The sequence below is a fragment of the Pleurodeles waltl genome, chromosome 9 (genome assembly GCF_031143425.1).
Source record: "Pleurodeles waltl isolate 20211129_DDA chromosome 9, aPleWal1.hap1.20221129, whole genome shotgun sequence".
NCBI classification, from domain to species: Eukaryota; Metazoa; Chordata; class Amphibia; order Caudata; family Salamandridae; genus Pleurodeles; species Pleurodeles waltl.
This window is the reverse complement of record NC_090448.1, coordinates 173,015,221-173,041,369: the sequence shown is the minus strand read 5'-3', so window position 1 is coordinate 173,041,369 and position 26,149 is coordinate 173,015,221.

Below are 26,149 nucleotides of genomic sequence, written 5' to 3'. Positions count from 1 at the left end.
GGAAAATTCCAACACCCCCCAAATGCAACACTGCTATAACACACAGACATCTACATGCAGCCATGTCTCATGGAACGTACCCATGATGTATTCACCTGTTGGTCTGGAGGCCCAAACAACTGTCCATACAGGGGTAGAACCCCATCCACGAGCTTCTCCAACTCCTCTGACGTGAAGGCTGGGGCCTTTTCCCCTGTGGCACCGGCCACCGCAGGTTCCAGACAGTTCACAGCAGCACAGGTAGTGGAGATGGATCACCTTGGAAAGTCAGGAATCAAGCGAAGTTGTAGAAAGAAAATGGTGGGCACGTCCGCAGTGGTGACCACCATCACCGCCAGCATTGATGATCATTGGTTCCTTTACTCCATAGAGCCCAATGTTAGACAATGAGGAATAGGACGGCGGTGCAGACCGCCTACCGCCATGACGCCTAACGTCAGCAGAGTGAGGTCACTTCCACCTGTCCCTGCATACAGGACAGGCGGTTGTCATTTCCTATTGCTGGTACTAATTTTTTTAATATTAATGTGCGTCATTGGAGTCGACTGTACACACCTAGACAAATCTGATATCCAACATACATAAATGTATTCTCAGTGTACTAAGATGTATGTCCATAGGTCCTGTAGTCACACCCATTTTTCTTTTGGCTCCCTTAGACCAACCCTGTGGATGAAGAGGAGGATGAGGCAAGCACCCGTGTACAGACCCCTTATGGACTTGGCTACACTGGAGGACTGGCACATCATGCTCACCTATCATCTGGATAGGGCCACAATCACAGAGCTGTGTGCACAATTGGAGCCTGATCTGATACCTGCTATCCGTAGCACCACAGCTATTCCCCCTTTTTGTGCAGGTACTGTCAGTGCTCCATTTCCTGGCAACTGGTTCTTTCCAGGTGACTGGGGCTTGGCTTCAGGAATGTCACAGCCAATGTTCTCAATTGTGCTTAACAGGGTTTGGGCTGCCTTGCTCAAACACATAAGGAGATACATCGCATTCCCCCAGGTTGATGATTTGCCCACTGTGAAGGCTGGATTATTCACCATGGGACGCATATCACATGTGATTGGGGCCATTAACGAGACCCATATTGCCTTAGTCCCTCCAAGGGCAAATGAACAGGGGAACAGGAATAGGAAGAGTTTCCACACTCTCAATGTCCAGATGGTGTGCTTTGCTGACCAGTACCTCTCCCACGTAAATGCCAAGTATCCTGGGTCTGTGCATGATGCCTATGTCTTGAGGAATAGCAGAGTCTCACAGGTGATGGCACAACTACAGAGGCACAGAGTGTGTCTCATAGGTGAGCTTGAGTCCCCACCCAATGTATGTCAGTGTATGACTACTGGAGTCATACCGAATGCTGTTGTGCATGGCTAAAGTGTGTCCCTCACTTCTTCCAGGTGACTCTAGCTACCCAAACCTGTCCTGGCTGTTGACCTCTGTTAGGAAACCGAGAACAGGGGCTGAAAATCGGTTCAATGATGCACATGGGCGTACCAGGAGGATTGTGCACACACTTTCAGTGTGGATCCCTATGCTACTCCCCTGAAAAGTTCTGCCAGATTGCGGTGGTCTGCTGCATGCTGCACGATTTGGCCCTCAGACGCCATGTGCCCTATCTGCAGTAGGAGGGAGGAAACAATGCGCTGTGTGGCTGTTGTGTTGTGCCAGTAACTACCTTTGCATCCCAATTGACTGTCACCTATGCCTTCCCTTATTGCAGATGTTGGTGTGGTCACAGCAGTGTACTGATGTGCTGTCTACAGACTGATGGAACACATTTGTTGGATGGATTAACACATTACAAGACATTTACACAGGATAATGCAGTTTAATACAGTTGAATACATTGCACTTTTCTTACTGATAAAGCACTATTACTCTTGTTGTATTCAAGGGTGTTTATTTGACTTTACAAAAGCAATGGAAAGTTCAATAGAGTGGGGTTGTCGCGTAGGCTCTCATTATTCTAATGAGACTACTGGATTTGGAGCAGCAAGATCACCCACGGTGTGGGAGACTGAGGGGGTCATTCCGACCCTGGCGGTCATGGACCGCCAGGGCCAGGGATGGAGGAAGCACCGCCAACAGGCTGGCGGTGCTTCTGGGGCAATTCTGACCGCGGCGGTAAAGCCGCGGTCAGAAAAGGGGAACCGGCGGTTTCCCGACGGTTTTCCCCTGCCCCAGGGAATCCTCCACGGCGGCGCTGCAAGCAGCGCCGCCATGGGGATTCTGACCCCCTTCCCGCCAGCCTGTTCCTGGTGGTTTACACCGCCAGGAAGAGGCTGGCGGGAACGAGTGTCGTGGGGCCCCTGGGGGCCCCTGCTGTGCCCATGCCACTGGCATGGGCACTGCAGGGGCCCCCTAACAGGGCCCCATTCAGATTTTCAGTGTCTGCAAAGCAGACACTGAAAATCGCGACGGGTGCCACTGCACCCGTCGCACACCAGCAAATCCGCCGGCTCCATTCGGAGCCGGCTTCATCGTTGCTGGGGCTTTCCCGCTGGGCGGGCGGGCGGCCTTTTGGCAGTCGCCCGCTCGCCCAGCGGGAAAGTCAGAATGACCGCTGCGGTCATTTGACTGCGGTGCGGTCTTCTGGCGGTCTGCCTGCCGGGGTCAGAATGACCCCCTGAGTCTGGCCCACTACGGGTGACACCTGTCTCTCTAAATCCGGGTTTTGCTCTGGCTAACTAGCTGTGCCTCATCTCCACCAAGAGATAGAGATGATTGGGCAGTCGAGCGCATGACATAATATACTTATCAGGGAAGTCGTGGTCACTCAGGTCACATCCGGTTCTCTCATTCACAATTAAGTCTCATATATAAATGACAATAAGAAGCAGCATGAGTTTTAAAGACTGGTTTAATAAAACGACTGCATTTTAGATAGCAAAGCGTGAGCTGCAATAACCAGGACGATACAACATGACAATATTAAAATGGCGACGGGGAGAGTGAAGCATAAGAATAACGCTATCATATTGTCATTAAAATCTATGGACTATTTCTTATCTAGGTCATAATCGGAGCACAGCATGATAAACTCTAATTCTGCCTTTCAGGTTCCCCTGGGAGGACATCAACCCTCATACCTGAGCAAAGGCCTGTAGTCTGCGTTAGCATCTGCAGCGAAGCATTCACTCCTGGTTCCCTGGCTGGAACCTCCCTCTTAAAGTGTAATGGGACTAGGAAGTGTTTTTATAATAACACAGCTGATGTGCTAAGAAAATGTCCCTATGTAAGGATGTGTATTTTCTATGAATGTTGGAGACTAAACTTCTACCACGTTCACCAGCAATGTACCAAACTGTAGCCTTGACTGAAGCACAAAGTGATCAAGAATGTCTTGTTTGAGAACACAGTGCTGGGCTAAGCAAAAACAGTTAGATAGATGAAAATAAAACAAGACCATAAAACTGGTTATTGTAATGATAACAATGTGAAGCAGAAAAAAATATATCTAGGTCAGAGTGCACAACGGCCTAGTGGGTTAAACTAATGTACATGGAGCTATAACTAAAATGGCTACACAACACCCTCCTCTTGTCGGTTAAAGTGGTTCAAAGCCAAAACTAAATTTTCATTGCTAAAACACAGGTCAATTTTGACAAGTTAAAAGGACACACAAGCATACTATGTGGCAATTTAAAACATGAGCATGTGGCTTATAACCGAATTCAACAGGCATGGCAATTCGGAAACGTTCCAAACTAAGTACGAGCCATGGAGAACAGGAGATCTTCCACTTCGGCAGGTGTCAGAACCGGAAAGTCTGTGCCAAAAATGATCAAGGAGCGAGTGTGTCCCATAGCCCCAGTGTCAACCAAGGCAGCATCCCGTGGAGTGCCCATTGATGAGTTGTTGGCAACTTACTCCAGGAAGGGTAACTCATAATTAGCTTTACATAGCAAACGCAACCTCAGTGCGCATGTCTGGTAATAAACCCTCAGCGAGAACATCAACAGATCAGCATCTATTGCTGGGGGGCGCTCCTGTGAAAGACAAACTTCCAGTGCATGTTCAAAAGAGCACCAGAGGCACCGAAACATGGGCAGCACACAATACAAAACCGGTCTGAATGACAAAGACCAGTCACACTCGAATTGCTCCAGGAGTGTTGCTCCAAAATGCTGCATCATACGCTCACGACACAGCTGCGCTGATGGGAGCGCCGTCATTTCTCCTCGTTGTGGCGGGACAGCCATTGCGCATAAATAACAGCAAAAGCAGGATGCCAGCTAATAAAGCCAAAGTTATCGGAAATCCCCCCAAAATACTACAGAAAATTGAGTGGATAGCTGAACGTATCAAACCGAATATGGAAGATAAGGTGTGAACGAAACCAGAACCAACAGTTTTGAAAAAATGTGCGATTCCAGTCGTGCTGGACGCATTAAATATTCGTCCCATGAGTTCACCAAAGTGTCTCGGAAAGTTCTTATTTAACAGGGACTGTATTTCTGCTGATGGCCTTGCCACTTGAAGTGCGTAGGTCTTGCGTGCAGATGTAAGGGCCACATGCTTTTGAAACAGTAAAGCCTTGAGTCTACTCAACTTGTCAAAATTCACGTTTGAAGTAGCAATGTAAGGCCAAATATCAGCTACCTCCTTAAATTTTGTGGGGGGAAACAATACGTTCCTGCAGCATGTAACAACCTTAGAGACCGAAACAACGTAAACTATTCTGGCCCACATGCCACAACAGCTTTCACTATTGAGAAAGACCTAGCTGCCGTTTGAAAGCACCTGGAACTTAGATCTAATCAAAGGGACTGGGACTCCCTTAAGATAACATGCCAAGTTTGCAGTCAAGGCGTTAAACGCCCCATGCAAGGACAGCTGTTTACAAATCATCGAATGGCTGACTGAAGTCTCGCATTCACTGCCGCTAAGAAAGACCTCTTTCATGCCATTGAAGCGTTTGTACGAGAAGGGAAGATCCCACACCTCATGGATGTAACTATCTCCCAGCTTTTCATATCTGCCTACTTGAATGTGTTTTAAACAGGAGGTGAATTGTAGTGTGGAAATAGGCACATTGATAACCCCGTGCATTAACCACTCAGCCGATGGTATTTCGGCCACGGTAAAAGGCAACTTTTCTAATTTCTCGATGTTGAGCATGACATAAGTCGCTTCCTTTTTAGCCATTAGTTGTTATTGTCACATTAGATTAAAAGAAGAAAATATCTCCCTTGCACTGACGTGCTGCCATGGAACGCGACCCGCCTTCAATGTTTGAAGGGTCCAACCCAACTGCATAATGGACTTGATCTGAATCTGTTCATTGTAGACATATCGGATTGTATAATGTCTACAACAGAAGAGACAATGTTGTTAATTGTATATATCCGGTTGGACAAGGTGTTAATCCCATTATCCACAACAGCTTTTTAGATTTTCCTGGTCTATTTGCCTTAACCGGGGAGCAGCATTGTATTGGGAAAGTTTCCATATTTCATTGTATACTGCATATAAGAAACGCTTCCTACGTTGTGTTCTAGGGCCTGACATAAAATCTTGTAAGTCAGTGGAGTTAGACAGGAGGTTAAGGTGTTCTTTAACCGTTCAGTGAGGAGGATTTTAGCCACTGTTGGCATAATTTTCCCACACTATATTTTGTAATTATATCTGCATGCTCTGCTGATATATAGCGAGGGTCTGGCCTACTCATCCTAAAAACCCTGAGGAGTTAATAAAACGCTGATGACATCCATTGGTATCTAATGGCTATTACAACCACCCGCCAGGACGTGTCAGTGAAGCATTAAACATACCATTCTGGACCCACTCATCGAGCTCAAGTTCAGTGGCATTCGTATATTTTTGCCATTTGTAAACTTTTGCAGGGGCAGGTATACTGGGCATGTTTAATTCCCTGATTGTTGCTAAGCCTAGGCAACTCGTTTGTTGCACTGTTTCATTTAAAAAAATCATTTGAACAGGAATAAGACATGCTCTAAACAATGTTTCTTTTCCCTTAATTTGCCAATTTTTTGTTCCCCAGACACTTTTCAGATCAATTGATTTGGAACAATATTCATAGCCTTCTATCGATAGCCGGGAAACAAAGGATTCTGAATATATACATTTCGTATTGGTCAATAACATGTGTATATCCTTAGTAGGTGGTACTTTAAAATAATATGACTCAGCATTCTTTTGATTGTGCCCACAAAAATATGCAAACTTTTCAGAATATGTTTTTGAACTCCCTTGCGATGGAGGTGGGCAATGTTCCCATTGCGTGTAATTAAATATAGTTTTGGGACTGCTCGCTCTATGTATGAAGTGGTGCCCATAGTAATTATAGCAAAACATATCACCATAATTTTCATTAAATTGGTAACCATCTTCATTCTCAAAGACAGTATAATATTGCAATTCAGTCATCATAGAATCAACTGTTTTCACATCCCAAGCATCAGAAACAATGCCTGGTATCATTATATCATTTATTGATAATTTGAACACAAACAGAATTTGAATAACTTCCGCAGGACCATATACAGTATATCAAACATTACTTTGTCCCAAACAATCCCATCAGGAATTGGCACTGCGAAAATGTTTACAAAGGATAAATCTCTTTGGACTTTATACAATGAAAAATGTGGTTTCAAAACCTCCTCCACCAGTTCAACTGTTGATCTTTCAGGAAGAAAATGACCATGTATTAATAAGAAAAAGAAAAATGAAAAAAACAATCCAAAGTAGAAAGGCTAGGACAGTCAAAAAGAGCCATAGATAGTTCCATGGAAAAATAAAATACGTTTCTTTAAGCCAGTTTGTTAGCTTACGTGTACTTGACAAATCAGCTGTTGAAGAGGCGAATGAGTCTGAGAAATCATCGTTGAAGTTGGCAAAATAACAAGAGGCAGTTTGTGCAAATGGCAGAGCCGTTGTCAGTGGTGGAGTTGGTGTTCCCTGCGTTGGCACACTATAGACAGCACCATCCATTTGGCTTGAAGTCGAGTTGACTTGGTCAAATGTTTCAAAGTTAGTTGAGGTTAGTGGAACTAATGCAAGATCATCTTCCACCCTCCCCAAGCTTGGCGTGGTGTCGGTGTTGGTGTAAACAACTTGTAGAGGAACGTCTTTGCCAGTAGTGAGAGGGATTCAGGAACTCCTGGACGTTCCTCTTGATCGGCTGTGCAGGATCGGCCACATGGTGTAGTTTGACATTGTCAATAGGGACAAGACGATTTTCTTTAGCACCCGCCAACTGTGGTAGAATGACAGCTCTAGTACCATGTATCCCTAGTACAGGGACTGGTGCTCGATAAGAATGGCCAAATTCCTTTTTCACTGCGACTTTTTCACGTACAAGATCCCCAACTCTGGGAATCCAGTCGGTAGATGTTACAGGCATATCCTTAATTCCTGTGGAGGCGGCACTTTTGAAAGAATTATCATCACGGAACTGTTACAATTCCTGTAAGACAGTGACACGTTAATTTATGTCAAAAGGTGTTTCTGCTGCCTCCACGTCAGGACCATCAAGGTCAAGAACATACATTTGAGTTGCGAACAGGCACTCATATGAAGTACGACCCCCCAGGGACCTTCTAGGCAGATTATTTAGTGCTCTCTGAACTCCATACAGGTGATTAATCTAACTACTACCCATAAGACTCTGGCTGTTAAGGATTGCTTTAAATCACAGTTTAATTGCTCCACAACACTATTTCTCTCTGGATGAAATGGAGACGAGTACTGGAGTTGGACTCCCAATGAAGCCATGGCGTCCCTGAATGCCCTTGAGGAGAAAGCAAGGCCCTGGTCCGAATGGAAAGCCACAACAGCATATGTACCGATTAAGATTCGCAAATCTTTAATAACAGTCCGAGCGTCAGCCGAGCGTTGTGGCCACACCCATACAAATCTGGAGCATGAATCCACAGCGACTAAGATATATTTGTATGCACTATCAGGTGTTAAGGGACCAAGCACACACATTGTAATGGTTTGTTTGAAATTAAGAGGTGTGTCTGTGGTGGGTGCTTGGCAATGGAAACCTTGATTTGTTGACAGATGTCACAACAAAGGACATACTGCTTAGTCTCTTTGTAGAGACCTGGCCATTAATAGCGGGCCTGCAAGATCGAAATTGTAGCCGCCAGACCAGCATGGGCAGATGCCACCCCCTCATGCGCTGCTTTAATCAATTGTGATCTTGTGTCCTTGTTAGGGATGTCTCGTACACCTACCCCTGGTATCTTAACTTCAGCGTTCAGCATACTTCCCATATAATAATGATATTTAGTAGGAAATCCTTTAGGATGGGGCTTACCATCAGCCGTAGCTTTCACCGCAGCCCAAATGTCTGCGTCCGGTTTAGAACTCAAGCGAGTCACTGCAGCTACAGTGGCTACTGCCACTGCTGACTTTGCAACTTCATCAGCCAGTGTATTTCCAGCAACGTGTATTCCAATGTGCTGGTGTCCAAGTGTGTGTACAACATGGACATTCTGTAGCGTCTCTTTCAGGTCAGCTACTTTCCCCCACAGTAGTCTGTGTTTAATGGTGTTGCCTTCGGAATCTCTGCACCCATTCTGTCACCAATAATGCATGTATTCATTAAAGGACTGGACACAGTAATAGGAATCACAAACAATCTGCGTAAGCTGTGCAGGGTCCGTGTGTTCCATTGCCATCAGCAGAGCTTTTAGCTCAGCCAATTGTGCTGTACAATCCCCTAGGGTCTGTGTAAAGGTATGTAGAGGACAAAATTTGCCCCCCTCCATATAGCCACTTATGACTGCGCAAGCAGCAGAATATTGATGTTTAGTTCCAATTGCAGGTTGTGCAGAGGCATCGGTGTACATGACTCTATGATACTGATCAAAACGCAAAGTATTTGCTGGAACTGGATATTCTACTTCATATTGTAAGAATTCCTGAGTTTGTAGCTTTGGGTCAAAAATTTAGTCTACATCAGTGGCTGTCAGAGACGTAGTCCATTGTATCCAACGTTTGCGTTTGGAATGCTAGCTTTTGTAAAAGCCTCTAGGGCTGGGATTGGAGAAACTACAATAATGTGTTTTCCTTAGGCAAGAGGTCTTTCTTTATTGACAGCCATCTGTACAGCAGTGCGAATTTTCTCTGTGGGAGCAAAGTGTTGTTCTGCTGCTGAGTACAAATGCGATTTATGTGCAATCGGGACTGTCTCACCTTCATTAAATGTCACATAGGTGAAACCGATGGCCCCAGCTATTACTCTGATGACCAAATGTGTTTTGTTGTCCCTTGTGTGTGAATGTTGTGCTGCAAGCATGTCTGTCTGCAATTCTCGAAGGATACGTGTATGTTCAATTGTCCAGAATTTACTTGAAAATCGGGACGTATTAAGTCATATAAAGGTTTTATACGTGTAGCATAATCTGGAATGAAGGTTCTGCCAAAATTTAGGAAAGCCGATAATGATTGGAGTTTTTTAATCGTATTCGGTGGTTGTAATTGTGCGCACTTTTCTAAGAATTGTGGCACTAGGCTCTTCCCTTCACTTGACAGCTCATATCCTAGAAACAGGATGCTGAGGAAGGCTATTTTTGTTTTTTTTAAGGTAATTTGTAGCCAAATTTGGCAAACCCTACAACAATGCAGGCTACCCGTCTTAAATGTTGTAGTAGTTCATCATCCGTCAGATATATATAATCTACATAGGACAATGCTTCAGGGTCAGTCTCGTTCAATATAGCAGTGACATGAGCTGTGAACAGTCCTGGGCTGTTCTTACACCCTTGAGGTAAATGACAGAATTATTTCTGGGAGCCTAGTGTGCTAAAACTTGTTAAGTCTCTACTCTCAGGCGCTATATTCTGGCAGAAAAACCCAGTGGAAATGTCTAGTGTTGTTTTGTATTTTTTACGCACTATGTTGCTCATTAGTGCTGTGCTATGCGAATTTTGGATAGCATAGGTATGACTGTTTAAACGTCTGTAGTCTAAGACTATTCTGTATGAATGGTCTGGTTTAGTTACTGGGAATAATGGGTTATTCATTGGTGAGACACAGGGTTCAATCACACCCTGGTACTCTGATTGCGTGAGTATTTCTCTCACTGATGCTTTTACTTCATGTTTTATAGGATACTGCGGTTGTTGCTGAGGTTCACTTTTAATTGTAATTACAAGCTAGGGGGATTCCTTATCCCATCCTACGTGATTTCTGTATAATGCGAGTGCTTGTGCTAGAGCCCATTCAATGGAATAGGATTCCATGAGTTCCTCTGGAACAAGGGGCGAGAAAGAAGGTTTAATGACATCTTCTCCATATGGGCAGGTATGGACAAAGTCAGGCGGCCAATCTTGTTCAGCCAATAAGACATCATATACTTTTACTATGCGGTCCCAAAAGATTGCGTGCATTGTGCATTCAATGTCTCCTTCTAACTGTAGTTTTACTTTGTACACCCTATCAGGCTTGGAGACACGCATGTCCGCAGTTTCTACTTGTATAAAGTCATCAGTTGCTTTCATCTCCAGATGCTCTAGAAGATTCCGGCAAACTATTGTGACCTCTGCCACGCTGTCTAGCAAGGCTAGAGCCCAATTCTTGTTCTTCAAGAGGAACCTCTGCCAGTGTGGCATGTCGGACTGCGACTGCTGCCACCTTCTTCTTTTTAAATTGTTGTTTTTGTTGGGTGGGTTTCTCTTCCTTTTTAACAGAAACCTCCGAAGAGCGTTGTGATTCCTGTCTCGGTTTCACGTACTCTGTTCTTCGCTCTGATCACCCACCTCTCTCATTTCTTTCTTCCGATGAGTCCTGAAAGGAATGAGATTGGCGTGTATCAGTATATTGATATCTATCAGGCGTTTTTATATTATCTGTTTCTGAGATTATACCTATTTTGTGGGGTCTCCATACGCGGAGATTCTCCCCTTTCTTTCTTAGGAGTTTGTTGTTTTTTATCCCAGCGTTTCTTGTTACCCTCAGGTGCTTGCTTGGGGGTATCTTTGTTTGATTTACCCTGAAATTTAAGTTTTTGTGGTCTGGCCCCTAAGCTATCTCGACCGATACTTGAATAGGTCTCTGCTATTATTTTAGGCATCTCTCGTTCTTGATCTTGTTGTGGAACGTTGCAAAGCTGCATGTGCACTGTAAGTGTGACTGCTTCCCCTTTAAGGTTACTTAAAATGATTAAGGACACTGTGGCAAAATTGCCCATCAATTGCATCCCCAAATCTAGGGCCGGGGCAGCCCCATACTCATCTTGAATTTGTTTCAGCACTTCTGGTAAATTGGCAAGTGTTGGTGTACCGTGTGCGGTTGTGTAGAGCGTGGCAAATACGGTGCCCCAGGTATTACAGTTTTCTACTGTGGGGTCCATCCCGAAGGGCAAGCACATCATTAATATTCTATGTTTATCCTGAGGTCCCGTATGGGGAAATACTGCCTCCTGCGTATTAATTTTCTGTGCTAACCAAAACGGAGTTTCCTCTCGTTTGGCGGGTACTTTGCTCATAATGGAATGTACAGTCGCAGGATTTATACCTGGTGTGGATGAGCTGGAGCAGCACGAGCTGGGTTTGTATTTAGTGTTTGCATCAGAAATTGTACTAATCATTTATTTATATATTGCTATTAACTCAATATATAAGCGGCAAACCTCAGCTACTGCTAAATTTGCTACCGCAGGATGTGGTGTATTGGTGGCCAATAAAGGCCAGGTAGGACCGTCATTACTTAGTGGACCTAACCTTACTGGTAATATTGTGTGGGGTAGGGCACCATCAAGCTGATTATTATGTTCTTGATAAGATAGAGGTATCTCTAAATATGCGTAGCGCTTTGTATTGTCCAAGCGCGTTCGCAGGTGTATATTGATTAAATGTATTTGTGTTCCCTTCAACTGCTGGAAATGTGACCCAAGAGTAAAAAAGTTCTGTTCTATAAATTGCATGGGCATCCATCACAAAGGTGACTGGACCTCCCTGGGCTGTCAGGCCATTTGCTAGTAAGTGTGCTGTTAGATGTTGTCTCTTATTAACAGCTATTTGTACCTGTTGGGGACTCGCCATGTTAGTAACACTATGAGTCAGAGAAGGCATGCCAAAAATTGGGTTTTTTCCTTTTAAAGTTCAAGCTTGAACAACCGCCAGTTGTAGTAGGCTTACCTACACAGCTGTGGTGGAAATTCTCAGCACCATGGACGTCTCTGCATACGGCATTGAGGTGTCATTATATATAATGAGACAGAGATACTCTGGAGGACCCGGAAATTATAGCCTTCCCAAACGTTGGCGGCGCGATGTCGTGAACGCTCTCGTTATTCTAATGAGACTACTGGATTTGGAGCAGCAAGAGCGCCCACGGTGTGGGAGACTGAGTCGGACCCACTACAGGGGACACCTGCCGCTTTAAATCCAGGTTTTGCTCCAGCTAACTAGCAGTGCCTCATTTCCACCAAGAGATAGAGATGATTGGGCAGTCGAGCGCATGACATATTATACTTCTCAGGGAAATCATGGTCACTCAGGTCGCATCCGGTTCTCTCATTCACAATTCAGTCTCATATATAAATGACAATAGGAAACAGAATGCGTTTTAAAGACTGGTTTAATAAAACAACTGCATTTTAGATAGCAAAGCGTGAGCTGCAATAACCAGGATGATACAACATGACAATATTAAAATTGTGACGAGGAGAGTGAAGCATAAGAATAACACTATCATATTGTCACTAGAATCTATGGACTATTTCCTATCTAGGTCATAATCTGAGCACAGCATGTTAAACTCTAATTCTGTCTTTCAGGTTTCCCCGGGAGGACATCAACCCTCATACCTGAGCAAAGGTCTGTAGTCTGCGTTAGCATCTGCAGCGTAGCATTCAGTCGTGGTTCCCTGGGTGGAATCTCCCTCTTAACATGTAATGGGACTAGGAAGTGTTTTTATAATAACACAGCTGATGTTCTAAGTACCTACGTAAAGATGTGTATTTTCTATGAAAGTTGGAGACTAAACATCTACCAAGTTCACTGGCAATGTACCAAACTGTAGCCTTGACTGAAGCACAAAGTGATCAAGAATGTCTTGCTTGAGAACACAGTGCTGGGCTAAGCAAATACAGTTAGATAGCTAAAAATAAAACAAGGTTATTGTAATAATAACAATGGGAAGCCGAATAAAATATATCTAGGTCAGAGTGCACAGCGGCCTAGTGTGTTAAACTAACGTGCATGGAGCTATACCTAAAATGGCTACACAACAGGGTGATGGGTGGGAAAAGTCCAGTATAGTGGCCCAGTCTGTTTTTAGCACAGGCCCACTGTCCATGGGGCCTAGGTGCAGGATCAATGGCAGTCCAAAGTGAACAAGGTGAGTCAGTGGAACAAAAAGAGGACATTCTCGAGGGGCGCAATTCCTGGCGGTGGTCTTGGTCTTGGCGACTGTCTCTATTGTCTGGGTGGCAGTAAACGTTTGTGGAGTAGTTCACCTTCTGCAGGGGGACGGGTGCTGGTGGCCTGTGAGTCCTGTGGCGGGGCCTCCTGTCCACTAGCTGTAGCAGATGTAGAGGACTGGTAAGTACACTGGCTGGTGGAAGGGGTCCGCTGCTGTATTGTGTACTCACACATGATGTTCGCCATGTCACTCAGCACCCCTGCCAAGGAGGCCTTGGTGGTATTCAAGGCCTGCAATTGTTGCATGACCTCCTGGTGGTGTCCCCCTGAAGCTGCTGGGTCATCTGCATGATGTTGAGCACCTGGCCCATTCAGTCCTGGGATTATTGGTATGCCCCTGGCCATTTGTGAGCACCTCCTGGGCAGTCGGTTCCTTGGGCCTGGCCTGCCCCTGGCCCACAGCTGTCCTCCGACTGTCCCTGGCCCCCTGTGCCTGTGTCCACTGAATGGTGTGACCAATCCCACTTACTCCAGGACCTTCATCGTCTTGCCTGTGTGGTGTCGACTTGGGTCCCTGTACAGGTGGGCACACTACTGATTGATGTGTTCTGGGGACAGAGGTTTGGGGGTGTTGGCTGGCTGCTGTGGTGTTTGAGTCTGAGGGGGCGGGTCCTGTTGTGGACTGGCTGTGGGATGTGGTAGCAGACTGACCTGTGGTCCCAAAAGGGCCAGAGTGTTCATCCAGATGAAGTCCTCCAGAGTTGCTGTCATCACTCAGGGCATATTCTGGTGGTGGACTGGGTTGCCCGGGGCACCTCCTCACCACTGACATTGGCTGGTGAACCTGTGGGGATGTAAGTGATTGTTAGGGTCATTGTCTGTCACATATTCTGCATTTCTACCTTTCCCAATGATATTGGTGGTGTCCTCCTAACTTTGGTAGTGTATGGTGATAGATTGTGTAATTGGTAGTTCTACATGCTGTCCATGCATTGCTGGTGGATGTGCATGCAGAGCTGGTAGGGATGTTCTTGCAGTGGGTATGGCATGCAGGGGAATACATTTAGGTGTGGTAATTGGAGTGGTACACTGTGTGGGATGGAGTGGGGTGAATGGTGAGGGGTGACATGGCATGGAGGTCATTGGTAACGGTGACTCATCAGTGTCCAGTCCTCCGGGTACTCCAGTGAGGCCCTCAGGATGCAGTATTGCCAAGACTTTCTCCTTCCATGCTGTCAACTGTGGGAGAGGAGGTGGGTTTCCACCGCCATTCCTCCTGATGGCGAGCTGGTGCCTTGCTGCAATGGAATGCACCTTCCCCTGTAGGTCATTCCACCTCTTCCTTATATCTTCCCTTGTGTGTGGGTCTGTTCCCATGGCGTTCATCCTGTCCACAATACTTCGCCATAGCTCCATCTCCCTGATAATGGAGATCTGCTGTACCTGTGCTCCAAACAGCTGTGGTTCTACCCTGACTATTTCATCCACTCATCAGTGAAATGGGGGTGCCTTGTGGATACATGGGTGTTGTGTGGTGTGTGTGTTGTACAGAGGGTGCTGAGTGATGTGGTGGGCTGTGTGGTGAGTGGTGCATGACAGATGAATGGGTAGTTGTGGTGTGTGTGCAGTTATCTCTGGGATTGGCCTGGTAAGATGTAGCTGTCTTCTTGTGTTTGCAAAGGATTGTGGGTGATGTGGATGTGTGTTTTATAGTGCTATTGGTGGGTGTGTGGGGTGGGTGTATTTGTGTCAGATGTGGGTTTTTTAGACTGGCAAATGTTGTTTTGTTTTTGGGTGGCCCTTTCTGCCGCAGCGGTGTGCACGTCAATAGTTTACAGCCATTGAATGTCCGCTGTGGTGATTCGTGGGTCATTATTTGGAGGGCGTTGATTTGATGACATAACAGTATAGGTGCTAGTTCTGACAATTTATCACATTCGTTGGGTCTGGCGGATTTGTGGTTGTGGCTGGTTTCTGTCGGTTTTGTGTGTGTTTGTCATAACCTGCCAGATGGATTTTCCCCTCCGCGGCGGTATGTTGCCGGCCGTCAGCACGGCGGTAATCGGAAAATAACACCAATCTCATAATGAGGGCCATACTATCTTGGGTCTCTCTGGGGCAGAAGTAGGATGGTTTGCAATGCATTTAACTGAACTTTATCATACTTATCCCTTCATCATTTCATTCCACAACAAATTGATGATGGTGTGCCGCTCAGTGCCCTGATGAATATTGTCATGGCTTCTTTTGTGTAATATTTGCCTTTGTCACACTTTTCCCCAAATCCACTTTCTAAACCATTCATCAAGCCCCCTAACCCTCTTCCCCTAGGTTGTATGATTTCTTGAGGTGTGACTTAATTTCACACCATAAATGAATCACACACTTGCTGGGGCGAGTGTGGTGAAAGCAATACCAGCTCACATCATGACGTTCTATTACCTGAGCAATGGTCCACACTGGCCCCCATCAACATCATCATTAAGCCTGTTGTGTTGTGTGTTGTGTAAACACTTAACCTTGTCCAATCATCCCTGACTCTGAGCCAACCTCTCCTGACTCCATGATTTTATTTCCAAAGCTTCATTTTTATATACTAGCTCCCCACCATTGCTCAGAAGAAGTTGATATTGCTAGTTTTTATTATCATGTCAGTTCTTCTTTGTTGTGTGTCAAATACTGTCAGTGTAGTAGTCTGGTGTCAGTCTTCTTAAAGTTATGACATAATATGACCCACTAACTCTCTGTTTTCTTTCAATCTAGTTGACAGTGATGGATAACCCTTTGATTAATCCTGCAGTTGGAGTCCGCCGAGGTGGGGGTGGCACTTTCTTTCTTCCATGTTAGTGCACCAGCCTACTATTACTACTACCTACCACCCCCTTAAGATGCCACCTGGGAAACACCCTGCAGTAAGAAGACTCCCTCGCTTCAACTATTCAGCTAAGAGAAGAATTATGGTATAAAGTTAACCTGTTTAGCTAGTAATTAACTCCTACTGAAAAAGATGTTTGCGTGTATCTAGGATTTTGTAGGCAAAATAGGCAAGGGCAAGCATCCCTTGTGGTCAATATAGTTACAGAAAGCAGTAGTGCAAGGGTATAAGTGTATGACATACACTTTTTTAGCAGATTTCGAAAACAGGCTACACTAAAAGACCCACAGGGCGCGATCGGAGCCCCTACCTCGCACCACTTTTGACGCGTCCGTCCTATGGACGCGGCCTTCTCGAGCCGCGGGACTCTCTTTCCCATGAGTCCCACGGCCCAGCACTACGCACCACACATCTAATGGCGCGTCACCTTCAGGCGCCCGACCGAGCCCTCCCCGGAGGACGCGGTCGGAACGCCGGTCGTCTCACCATTCTAACGCATGGGTCCCTCGGGGCTAGCCACACCGGAACCTCGTTTTCTTAATTACGATCTTGATTGCATGCTGACACCTGCCCTGCACTCATTGGCTCTGACCTCTCTCACCACCATAAATACCGGGCCAACCCTCCACTCGATACCAGAGCGGTCTGGCACCGGCATGCAGGTACTCTCCACGGTAATCCCTTTGGAGTGGTAAGTTTGTTTCTTCATGGTGTTTTGGATTTTTTCCTTGTTCCTGACCCAGAGACATCCTCTCTGGCCAACAGCCCTTGTCTCCACCTTTCCTTATTTTTGTTCCAATACAACCAAACCCTTCTCCCCCCCTCTTTTTCTCACTTTACTTATATCTTTTCTTCCTTTCATTACCTTTCCTTTCTTCTTCTTTTTTTCTTTTCCCCTTTTCTTCTTTTCTTTTTTTTCCTCTCTTTTTTATTTTCCCATTCTTTAGCTTTTCCTGTTTTTTTCCCCCTTTTTTTCTCCTTTCTCTTTTCTCTTTTCTCTCTTCCCCTTCCCCCCACTCTTTTTACCCCCCTCCCTCCCTTCTTCCTTGATCTTCCTCTTTGTTTCCCCCTGTTAACTCTTCATCTCCTCAGAGTGTGACTACAAGGGAATACCCCCCCCCCCCGGCGCTACCCAGACCAGAGGCTAGTCGTCCTTTACCCCGGGGTAAGTCACTAGTGCATGTGTGTGTGATTGTGTCTTCACCTTTCCCATATATTTTCACTTTATGTTTGCTGTGTTGTGTGCAGTGGTGTGCCACCTCTCACCCTTATTAATGTGTGGTTTATTTATCAGCCATTACACTCCTACCACACCATGAACCACCTGTTCAGGTAGGCCCTTTATGATTCAATTTGAGCACCTCACTTATTGTTAGTGCTCCGGGATCCTAGACCCTGACGAATGCCCCTGACCTACCAGCACTTTGAGAGGGCAGAAACATGTTGGTCATACGTATTCCTTTTTAGACTCTAAGAGACATTATTCTCCAGTGAGCATCCTCCCCTGTTCTTAATCTTACCAACATGCACCCCCATTAAAACTTAACTAGCAGCAATCGGTGACATGTATGGTAATTTTATCTCCACCTCCTCTGGATCCCTGTAATTTATCCAGCCAGTTTAATTTCAGCACTCCCTCTGGTTCTTTCAACCAAGAGGTTGAGTCCGCCCAAGTAGTACCATCTTACTTGGGTAGGGCTAGGTGGTCAAATGATGAAGCAAGACACTATTATGTGTGTGAGACCACCTAGTCCGTAAGGGAACTCCCCCCTCTGTCTCCCCCACCCCCCCCAGGACAACACAGCTCTACGTTCCCGAGACACTCTCCATTCATGCTTTCTCCGTTTCGTATTTCAAAGCGACCAAGTTGATACCGCTTATTAAGGGAACACTGATCCAGCTCCACCCTCAACCCCTACTACCCCACACCCTTAGTGGTTATATAGATTTCTCTTGGGAGGTGGTGTGGGATAGCAATACTCCCAGTACTCTCTATCCGTGTTCTATATATACACTAAAAGACAGCAGTGCAAACTAAAACACCAAAATAAACATCTGTGGCATAAATCAAGTTAAAAAAGTCCCTTTCCACCCACAGCAGACCCACCCCTCTCTCCAAACAAATAACACTGTGCCCAATAAGTCCAACCGAAGTACAAGGTGAAACCAAGTCCCAACTCATTCCTCACCCTCTACACCCACAACAAGTCCCTCACGCCAAAACAAAAATTTTAAAAAAGGGCTTAGAAGCAGGCTTTGTCCACACAGTTCTGGAGCCTGGTCCAGGCTCTGCTCTGTGCTCCCTAGCTGGTTTTCAATGTGATCGAGCCAATGTAGGACATGGACCTGGAATAGACTGTCCAAGCAAGAGGCTGTAGGAGCAGTGCCAGTCAAGGACACTGACCACTGGCTGCAACACCTGCGATGTAGTGGCCGGGATGCTGGTGGCTGACACTGTCATGCTGCTGGGATGGGTCCTGAGTCTGAGACAGCTATTTCAGCCTCTTCCTTTTCCAGGACCCCCAGCTGTCGGTACTCGGCCTGGAAGTTCTCAAGCCTCAGCTCCCTCATACGGGCTCCTAGCCCCTGCCTGGTTGGTGGTCGTCCAGCAGGAGTAGATATATTAAGAAAAACAAAAATAAAAAAGACAAATTGCAAACAATGCTCTGAACAAACACTCCTTCAAAAGTTGGTAGTGGGTGGCACAGTAACACTACATTGCTGGTGCCCTAAGGACATTGGAATTTGATGTGATCAGGGATAGGAGAGTCACAGCATCAATTATATTTGTTTGACCATACATGCCACGCAAAAATCACTGACTGTCTGATAGAAAAGAATTAAGGCAGAATAACACCACATTAAACAAAAACAGTGATTTAATTTTTTTCTAGTAACTAAACAAACACTTTTAGTGGAAAAATAAAAATGAATTATTGTTCTGAGTAAGGCAGTGTGCACTATGGAGTGCAAGTTTTTGGGCCAAGTTAATGGAGGCATGCTAGCAAGCGTTTTGAGTACTTTGCTACTCTTTGCAGCTAGGGCAGTTGTAGATGACAATTATCTATCTTTAATTCCAATGGCCCTGTCTTTCTCAAATGCCTTTCACTTAGTTCCTATCCTTACTCCAAAGAGGTAGATCAATAAATAAGATAAATCACACATGTCATATATAAAATACGGATATATTATTTATCCTATCTGCTGTAAGTAGACGATCGGGAAAATGCTGCACTGCACTACAGGGAAAGGAACTGGCTACATAGATTGTATTTGGCATATTCATCACGGAGTATCCCTTACAACAAACTTGAAAACAAATTGGGCACTTACTAGTCCCACTTTACTCACTCTCCTCACCCACCACGACAAGTTCTTTCCAACAAATTAATTTGTTGGGCAGTAAGGAAAGGAAACTTGACTTACCCTACTGCAGAATAAGGCAGAGGGTTAAGGCTAGTAGTTAGAGCTTTTGCTATACAATTGAGGGGTGTCAACGGTCACCGATTCATCATGTGCCTAAGCTTTGGCTCATTCAGTCACTTTGTAGATGAAAAAGTATAAAGGGAAAAATCTGAACATGCATAATATTAATGTCATGGAAACCATAAAATATATTTTAGAAACACGTGCCAAGAATGGATTTTTCATTTTGTTTGGTAGGCTGGGACAGAAGAACTTAGGAAAGAATAAAGGTGTGAAGTACTAAGAGGTGACTGAGTGGGTAAAGGGTTTGGTTTGTAGTTCATTGAACACTTTGTAAATGCTGCATTAACTGAAGCAGACACACATTGCACGGCCAACACTGCTTAATCATACTGCACTTCTACGGTCATTGGTGATGAAATGCCATGGTCAGAGAGTGGGTTGATGAATGATGATAATGAGTTGGATACATATCTGCCTCATTTGACAAATACTGTATGTCAAGGGATAGAACACAAATTAAAATACCCACACTTTGATCCATAGCTTTGATACCCATAAAACATAAAGTAAATGAAGTAGGTGAGCAACATGCACCTCTACAGAAGAGCACCCTTGTTTATTCATCAAAGCGATTACTCAACATTCTTTCATTCTTGCTACTATATTCACCTATTGCCACCATGATTTAGACTTACTTTCTCGCATCCAGTCTTTCACCAAAATTCACAAACCATTTTTCATCCATTCAGTATCCACTATCCACCCTTTCTTTCAGTCATCCTTTCAGCCATCCATCCAATTGCCCAATACTCACCCACACATCCTTTCACCCACCCAGGCATCTTTTCCTTTCACTTATTTCACCCATCCTTTCTTTGAACCTTCTGTTCTTTCCCATTTCCATCAAGCTATCATTTATAATGTATATTACGTGTGTTTTTGCTGAGTTGCAGATAGAAGAGGCCATAAGTAACTCAACCAGCAATGTAGCTGTAACGCAGGGGTTCATGATCACAATGGCACCCTTGTATCTAGCGAGTAATAGTAATTGTCAATAAGCAAGCAATATGACTTACCACCGCCCATCCCTGCCGCTGCTTCTCCCCCGCTCCATCTGGTCCTGCAACAGAACTTGAGTGTGGCTAGAATAAAAACATTATACTGTTTTTAGATGGGAGGTACACTTCCCCTTAATTGTTTTAATAAAAAAAATGCAACTGCAATACATTTTTGCAGTTTGGTTAGCACTGCAGTATCTTCTATCAAAACTATCACTCTGGGCATTTTGTTGATGCAGAATGTTAGAAAACCCAGGTAGTTAAGCCAACCGAAAACTTTGCATAATGGAAGAGCAGAGCTATAGCCTATGATTATGATGATAACTCGGAATCATTGAAGCACAATGAAGGGGTGGAATAAAAATTGTCCATGAAATACAGAAAAAAAGATAATGCAGGGATATCATGATTTAAACAAAAATTGGCAGATGAATTGGAAAAACTGAGACAGTACTATAAAAGTAAACAAGGCAAAATTAAACGTAGTATAATAGTGGGAATTGATAAACGCTAGGGAACTACTTATAATATTAAAAAATAGGGCTTTCTGAGATGAGCAGAGCCCACAGCACTGGCACTGGTGGTCGGCACCTCCCCAGCTCCTTTCGGACCTGCCTTTGTGGTGCCCCTCATCTTGCATGTGGGTGCTGATGTAAGAAATAAAGTAGATTTAAAAAATGGATTAGTGGTACAGTTAACCTCCACAAAATTATTATAATAGGCAAACGCAGTAACATTGTTCTTAACCAAATCAGATCGCCCACGGTGCTAGTATGATTGACTATCATTGAGTTGGCTATACTCCTAAATCTCTATTCCAACTTTTCTTAGCAAAATCTACATTTGGAACTAATGTATTGCAATGAATGATCTTTGATTCTATTCTCATTTCTCAACCCTCTTAATGGACCAACTCAGTCTCCCATTTATGCAATGCATAGATGCATACTAGTACTACACATCATTGTGAAATTGCTTGGGACTGTATGAGCTAGATGGAGAAAGTCACAGGGATCACATAATAATATTCTTAACGTAAACTAAACATTATTTACCTCTGAGTGTAAGCAGCATGCTATTCAGAAAAAAAGCTAGAATTGTAGAACAGAAACACAACAAATAATATAATTAACATTCACCGAGCCCCGGAATCTCAATGCCTAGTAGGTCGAGCAGGTCCTGCTCAGGTTCGATGATGTCCGCCCAGCAGTGCATCAGTTGCTGGGTGGTGAGCTGGACCTGCAGAACACAGAGGCGCACCCTAGCCCAATGTAGTTGATGCTCCTGCAGGGGGTAAATAATGCTCCCAGGCTTGGAGTGCAGGTGATGCTGCTCATCAAAAGACAGTGCCGCCACCTCCTCCTCACTAAACATGGGCCAAAGCTGCAACCCTTGTCAGCACTTCTGCCCACAAGTTAGGTGGCAGTTGTCTGTCCAGGCGGGTCCTGTTGCTGCCGCTCCCCTGTTTGCCGGCGCTGCCCTGCTCTGCCATGGTGCTGGGTGGTGGGACAAAGAAGAAAAGAAGCAGGAGGAGAAGGAATGAGGAAAATAAGTAAGAGAAAAATAAACAAAAACACAAAAAGTCACAAAAAGCAAGAAGTAATTGAAAAAACATAAAAATAGTCTGCCACAGTAATACAATAAATAAAAATGAGGGGTAGATTAATTAGAAGGGTGGAGGATTGCACAGATTAATGAAGGATGGAAAAAGGCAGGCCCAGCACCATAAACAGCCTGGAAAACAAGATGGTTGTACACATGTGAACCACAAAGTGACGTTTGCTCGTGATTTTGAATGTGAGAACATACTTTGCATTATATTTGACTTAAAACTCAATGAGATCGATGGGGAACTCCGTCCGCCTGCGAAACTCCGCGTAGCAGAGGTTTTTTTGCTACTTCATGGAGTTCCGCATAGCGCAACTTCGCCCACTCCGACCAACCAATGAACAGGGCACCACACACAATGAGGTGAGGCTCAGATGAGAGAAATACGAAAATAGTGGGCCCCTCCGGGTCCTACACCGGGTGATTCTGTTCATGCCAACAAGATGTTTCAGCCTGCAGTGGTCCCCACGATGAAGGGGCAGTCTTTGGCAAGCTCCGCACCAGGCAATTCCGGTCTCCAGACACAATACTTAGATCATGCTAACGCTGCTGCTGCCAGGTGATGTCCAGCATATGATGCAGACACAACAAAGGGCACCGCTCTACAGATATTACTTGTTGTTGATGTAAGTCCCTCTCAGGAGGTTTTGATATCCCTGAGACCTTCTCAGAGAACAGGGGGCAAGCCATCCTACACTTGGAGAGTTACCCTTTGGGATGATACACAGCAGCAGGCAATCAGGCCCAGGCCAGTCTCTGAGCAGGAAGGGGAGCACTGATCCCTTCCATGGACAGTTATCATCCTGGGTACAACATTCCTCTGGCAGTGTGCCCACGCATTCAAGCAGCACTGGTCCTGCGTCACTGTAAAGGTTACTCTGGTTTGCAGACGTTGAGTACCCCCTACTTATACTAAATGGTTTCTTTGAAACTGGGGGTGATTCAAAGGGTTTGAACCACAGATGTCTCCCCTAAACTTCCTCCTGTCTGCCCTGAGGCTCTGGAATGCAGATCTTTATCTTTAGTGAGGCCATGCTCTGGCTCCAAAAGGCCAAGTGTCAAAAACCTCTCCCCCCAAATTATCTATCCAGGCCCCAAATGGCATGGATCTGTCGTTCTGGAAGCCCAAGTTTTATAAAGGTCACCTGAGGAATGCACATATGTGGTCTTCCCGCCTTGACCCATGGAATAAAGCCTAATTTACAAGACACCAGAACCATTTCAGAACCTAGAAATACGCACTTCCTAGAAGTGGCATTTCCAGGGCATTGCTGTCAAAACCACCTTTACCATCACAAGGGGTTTGTCATTTTGAATCTAATGATACTAAACATCATGACGCTGCTCCCCTGCAATCCACTGCTAATAAGACTCATTCTCCCATATAACCTCATGAGTAGAGCAGCTCTCTTAGGTAGTGCGAACACGCATGGGTATTCAGCACCCTCTGGGGCACGTATGCCCTGGTTCACACCCATGCCTGCTGAGGAATGCGGGGCACTTTCATTAAAGCTACCCCAAAGGTGCAAGTGCACCAATACTGACATGCTCCATCAGACTCAGTTCCTATATTAGAATACTCATGCACTAATGTGCCCACCCTGGCAAGTGAGGCCACCTCCAGTACCCATATAGGAAAACAACACAGGTGCAAGTATGCCCACACTGGCAAGTTGTGCCAGTCTCATTTAAGCATATGATGTCCTGGTGCAAGTAGGCACCTAGAGGCCAGCTATGCCAAGCTCCCTATATTTTTAATGATATGATCCAGGACCCCTCTATATGGTTGCACCTTTTGGCGAGCTGTTCCAGTTGCAACATACATGAAATTCCCCATCGTGTAAGTGTGCACCCACTGGCCTTGTATGCCAGGTTCAGTACCTCTGAAGGCCCCATGGCCTCTGTGCACACTCTGGGCCCTGCCATGGAGAGGCCCACACATGTTGGTCAGTGCCACCTCCCCTCCAAGGAGCATGCACTTCCATCCTGCCCATACAGCGGGACAGTGCCCGTGGCCCATGGCCACTAGTAGAGGCCTGATCAGGGTACACCTTTGTATACCTGTCCTGCAATCCTCCTACCACAAGCCCCACCATTGGGGCCTTCCAGGGAAGGTGTAAGGCAGTTCAGGGTTGGCCTCCGCATAGTGACTTCTGCATTGAGCACAGACACACTAACACCCCTGCATGCCTATCCCATAGGCCTAGGACATGGTTTACTGGATCATCCAGTGGGAGGCACAACCAGTGTACATCCCCCTAGCAGCCAGGCCGTATATGCCCCGGGTATGTGCTATGCTTGCTTCAAAGGGCCCTCCTGGGTACAACACTTCAACCATGTCCCTGCCCACCACTTCCTATCGTAGGTAGGATGGGTGCACACTTTTTCTCACTGCCAGGCACACGGTCACACACAGAGTCAGGAAAGACTGGGAGAAAAAAGCAAAAGGTTTCAGGAAACTTCCTTCAGCACAGCCATGTCCAACACAAGTCCAGTCCTTCTCACTCCCAGGCAAAGAGGGCAGCAGGTCAGCATATCAGAGCAAGAGGCCAGCAGAGTAGCCGTCCAGCAGAGTGACAGTCATTGTAGCAGCATTGCAGTCCTTCTACCTGGCAAAGTGTTCACAAGTCCAGAAGTATACTGAGTTGGTGGTGACGAGGTCCAGTAGTAATTCCCAGTTGAGCATTTGAAGGGAGGGAGACTTCAAAGAGAGGCCCTTGAAGTGCACAAAGTCCCTGTCCTTCCTGCCCTGGCTCCAGATTCATAACAGGGAAGGGCGGTAGCAGCCCTTTGTGTGGGGATAGGACACGGCTTGTGCAGGTGTAAGTGTTAGCTCCTCCCTCCCATCCTGCCCAGAACTGCCCATCAGGTTGTGGATGGCCCATCAGTCACACCTAAGCTCCCTTTGTGTATGGCTGTCTAGAGGGAATGCACAAAGCCCAGCTGTCACCCATCCCAGACATGTATTCAGGGACAGGCAGAAGGCACCAAATAGTTAAAGAAAATTCCAACTTCCTAAAAGTGTCATTTTCAGAATTGCAATCTAAAATCTGACTTCATCATAAACTGTGATTTTATATTGTAATTCCAGAGACACCAAACTTGGCGGTCCCATCTCTTCCCACTAGGAAGTTACACTTATGAAATATAGGGCCAGATGTAGTAAAGCTTTGCGAGTCGCAAATGTCCTGATTCGCAATTTGCGACCTCGCAAAATCCGAAATGGGATGCAAAAATCCCATTTCCGCAGTGCAAATAGCGATGCAAGCCATTACCGACTCGCAAAAATAGCGACCTGATTGTGTGACCCGCAAATAGGAAGTTGCAATTTGCGAGTCGCAAACCATATGAAAAAGCCAGTCGCAAATTGCGACTAGTCGCAAAAATCCCATTTTGCACACCCAAATTACCACTAAGTCAGAGCAGGTGGTAAACAGAACCAACATATAAAAGGAGACCCAGAAGGCATCTGGGTTACTCAAAATGGCTGACCTGTATGTGATAGCATGGAGGAGGAGAGTCCATGCTGCCCAGCAGAGGAGGAGGAGGAGCCAGAGACAGGAGAGGATATACCGAACCAGGCAGACAGTTTTCCAACAAACTGAGGACGAGATTTATGACAAATATAGACTGAGCAGTGCAGCAATGTTAGAATTAATTGAACTACTCAATCCGCAGCTTGAACGACAGACAATGCGCGGCAGCGCCATCCCCACACGTGCAAGTGCTATGCTCACTGCACCTCTTGGCCTCGGGTAGCTATCAGGGGGTGATTGTCGTAGCAGGAGGGGTATCCCAGAGTTCACTCTCACGATTCTTCAGAT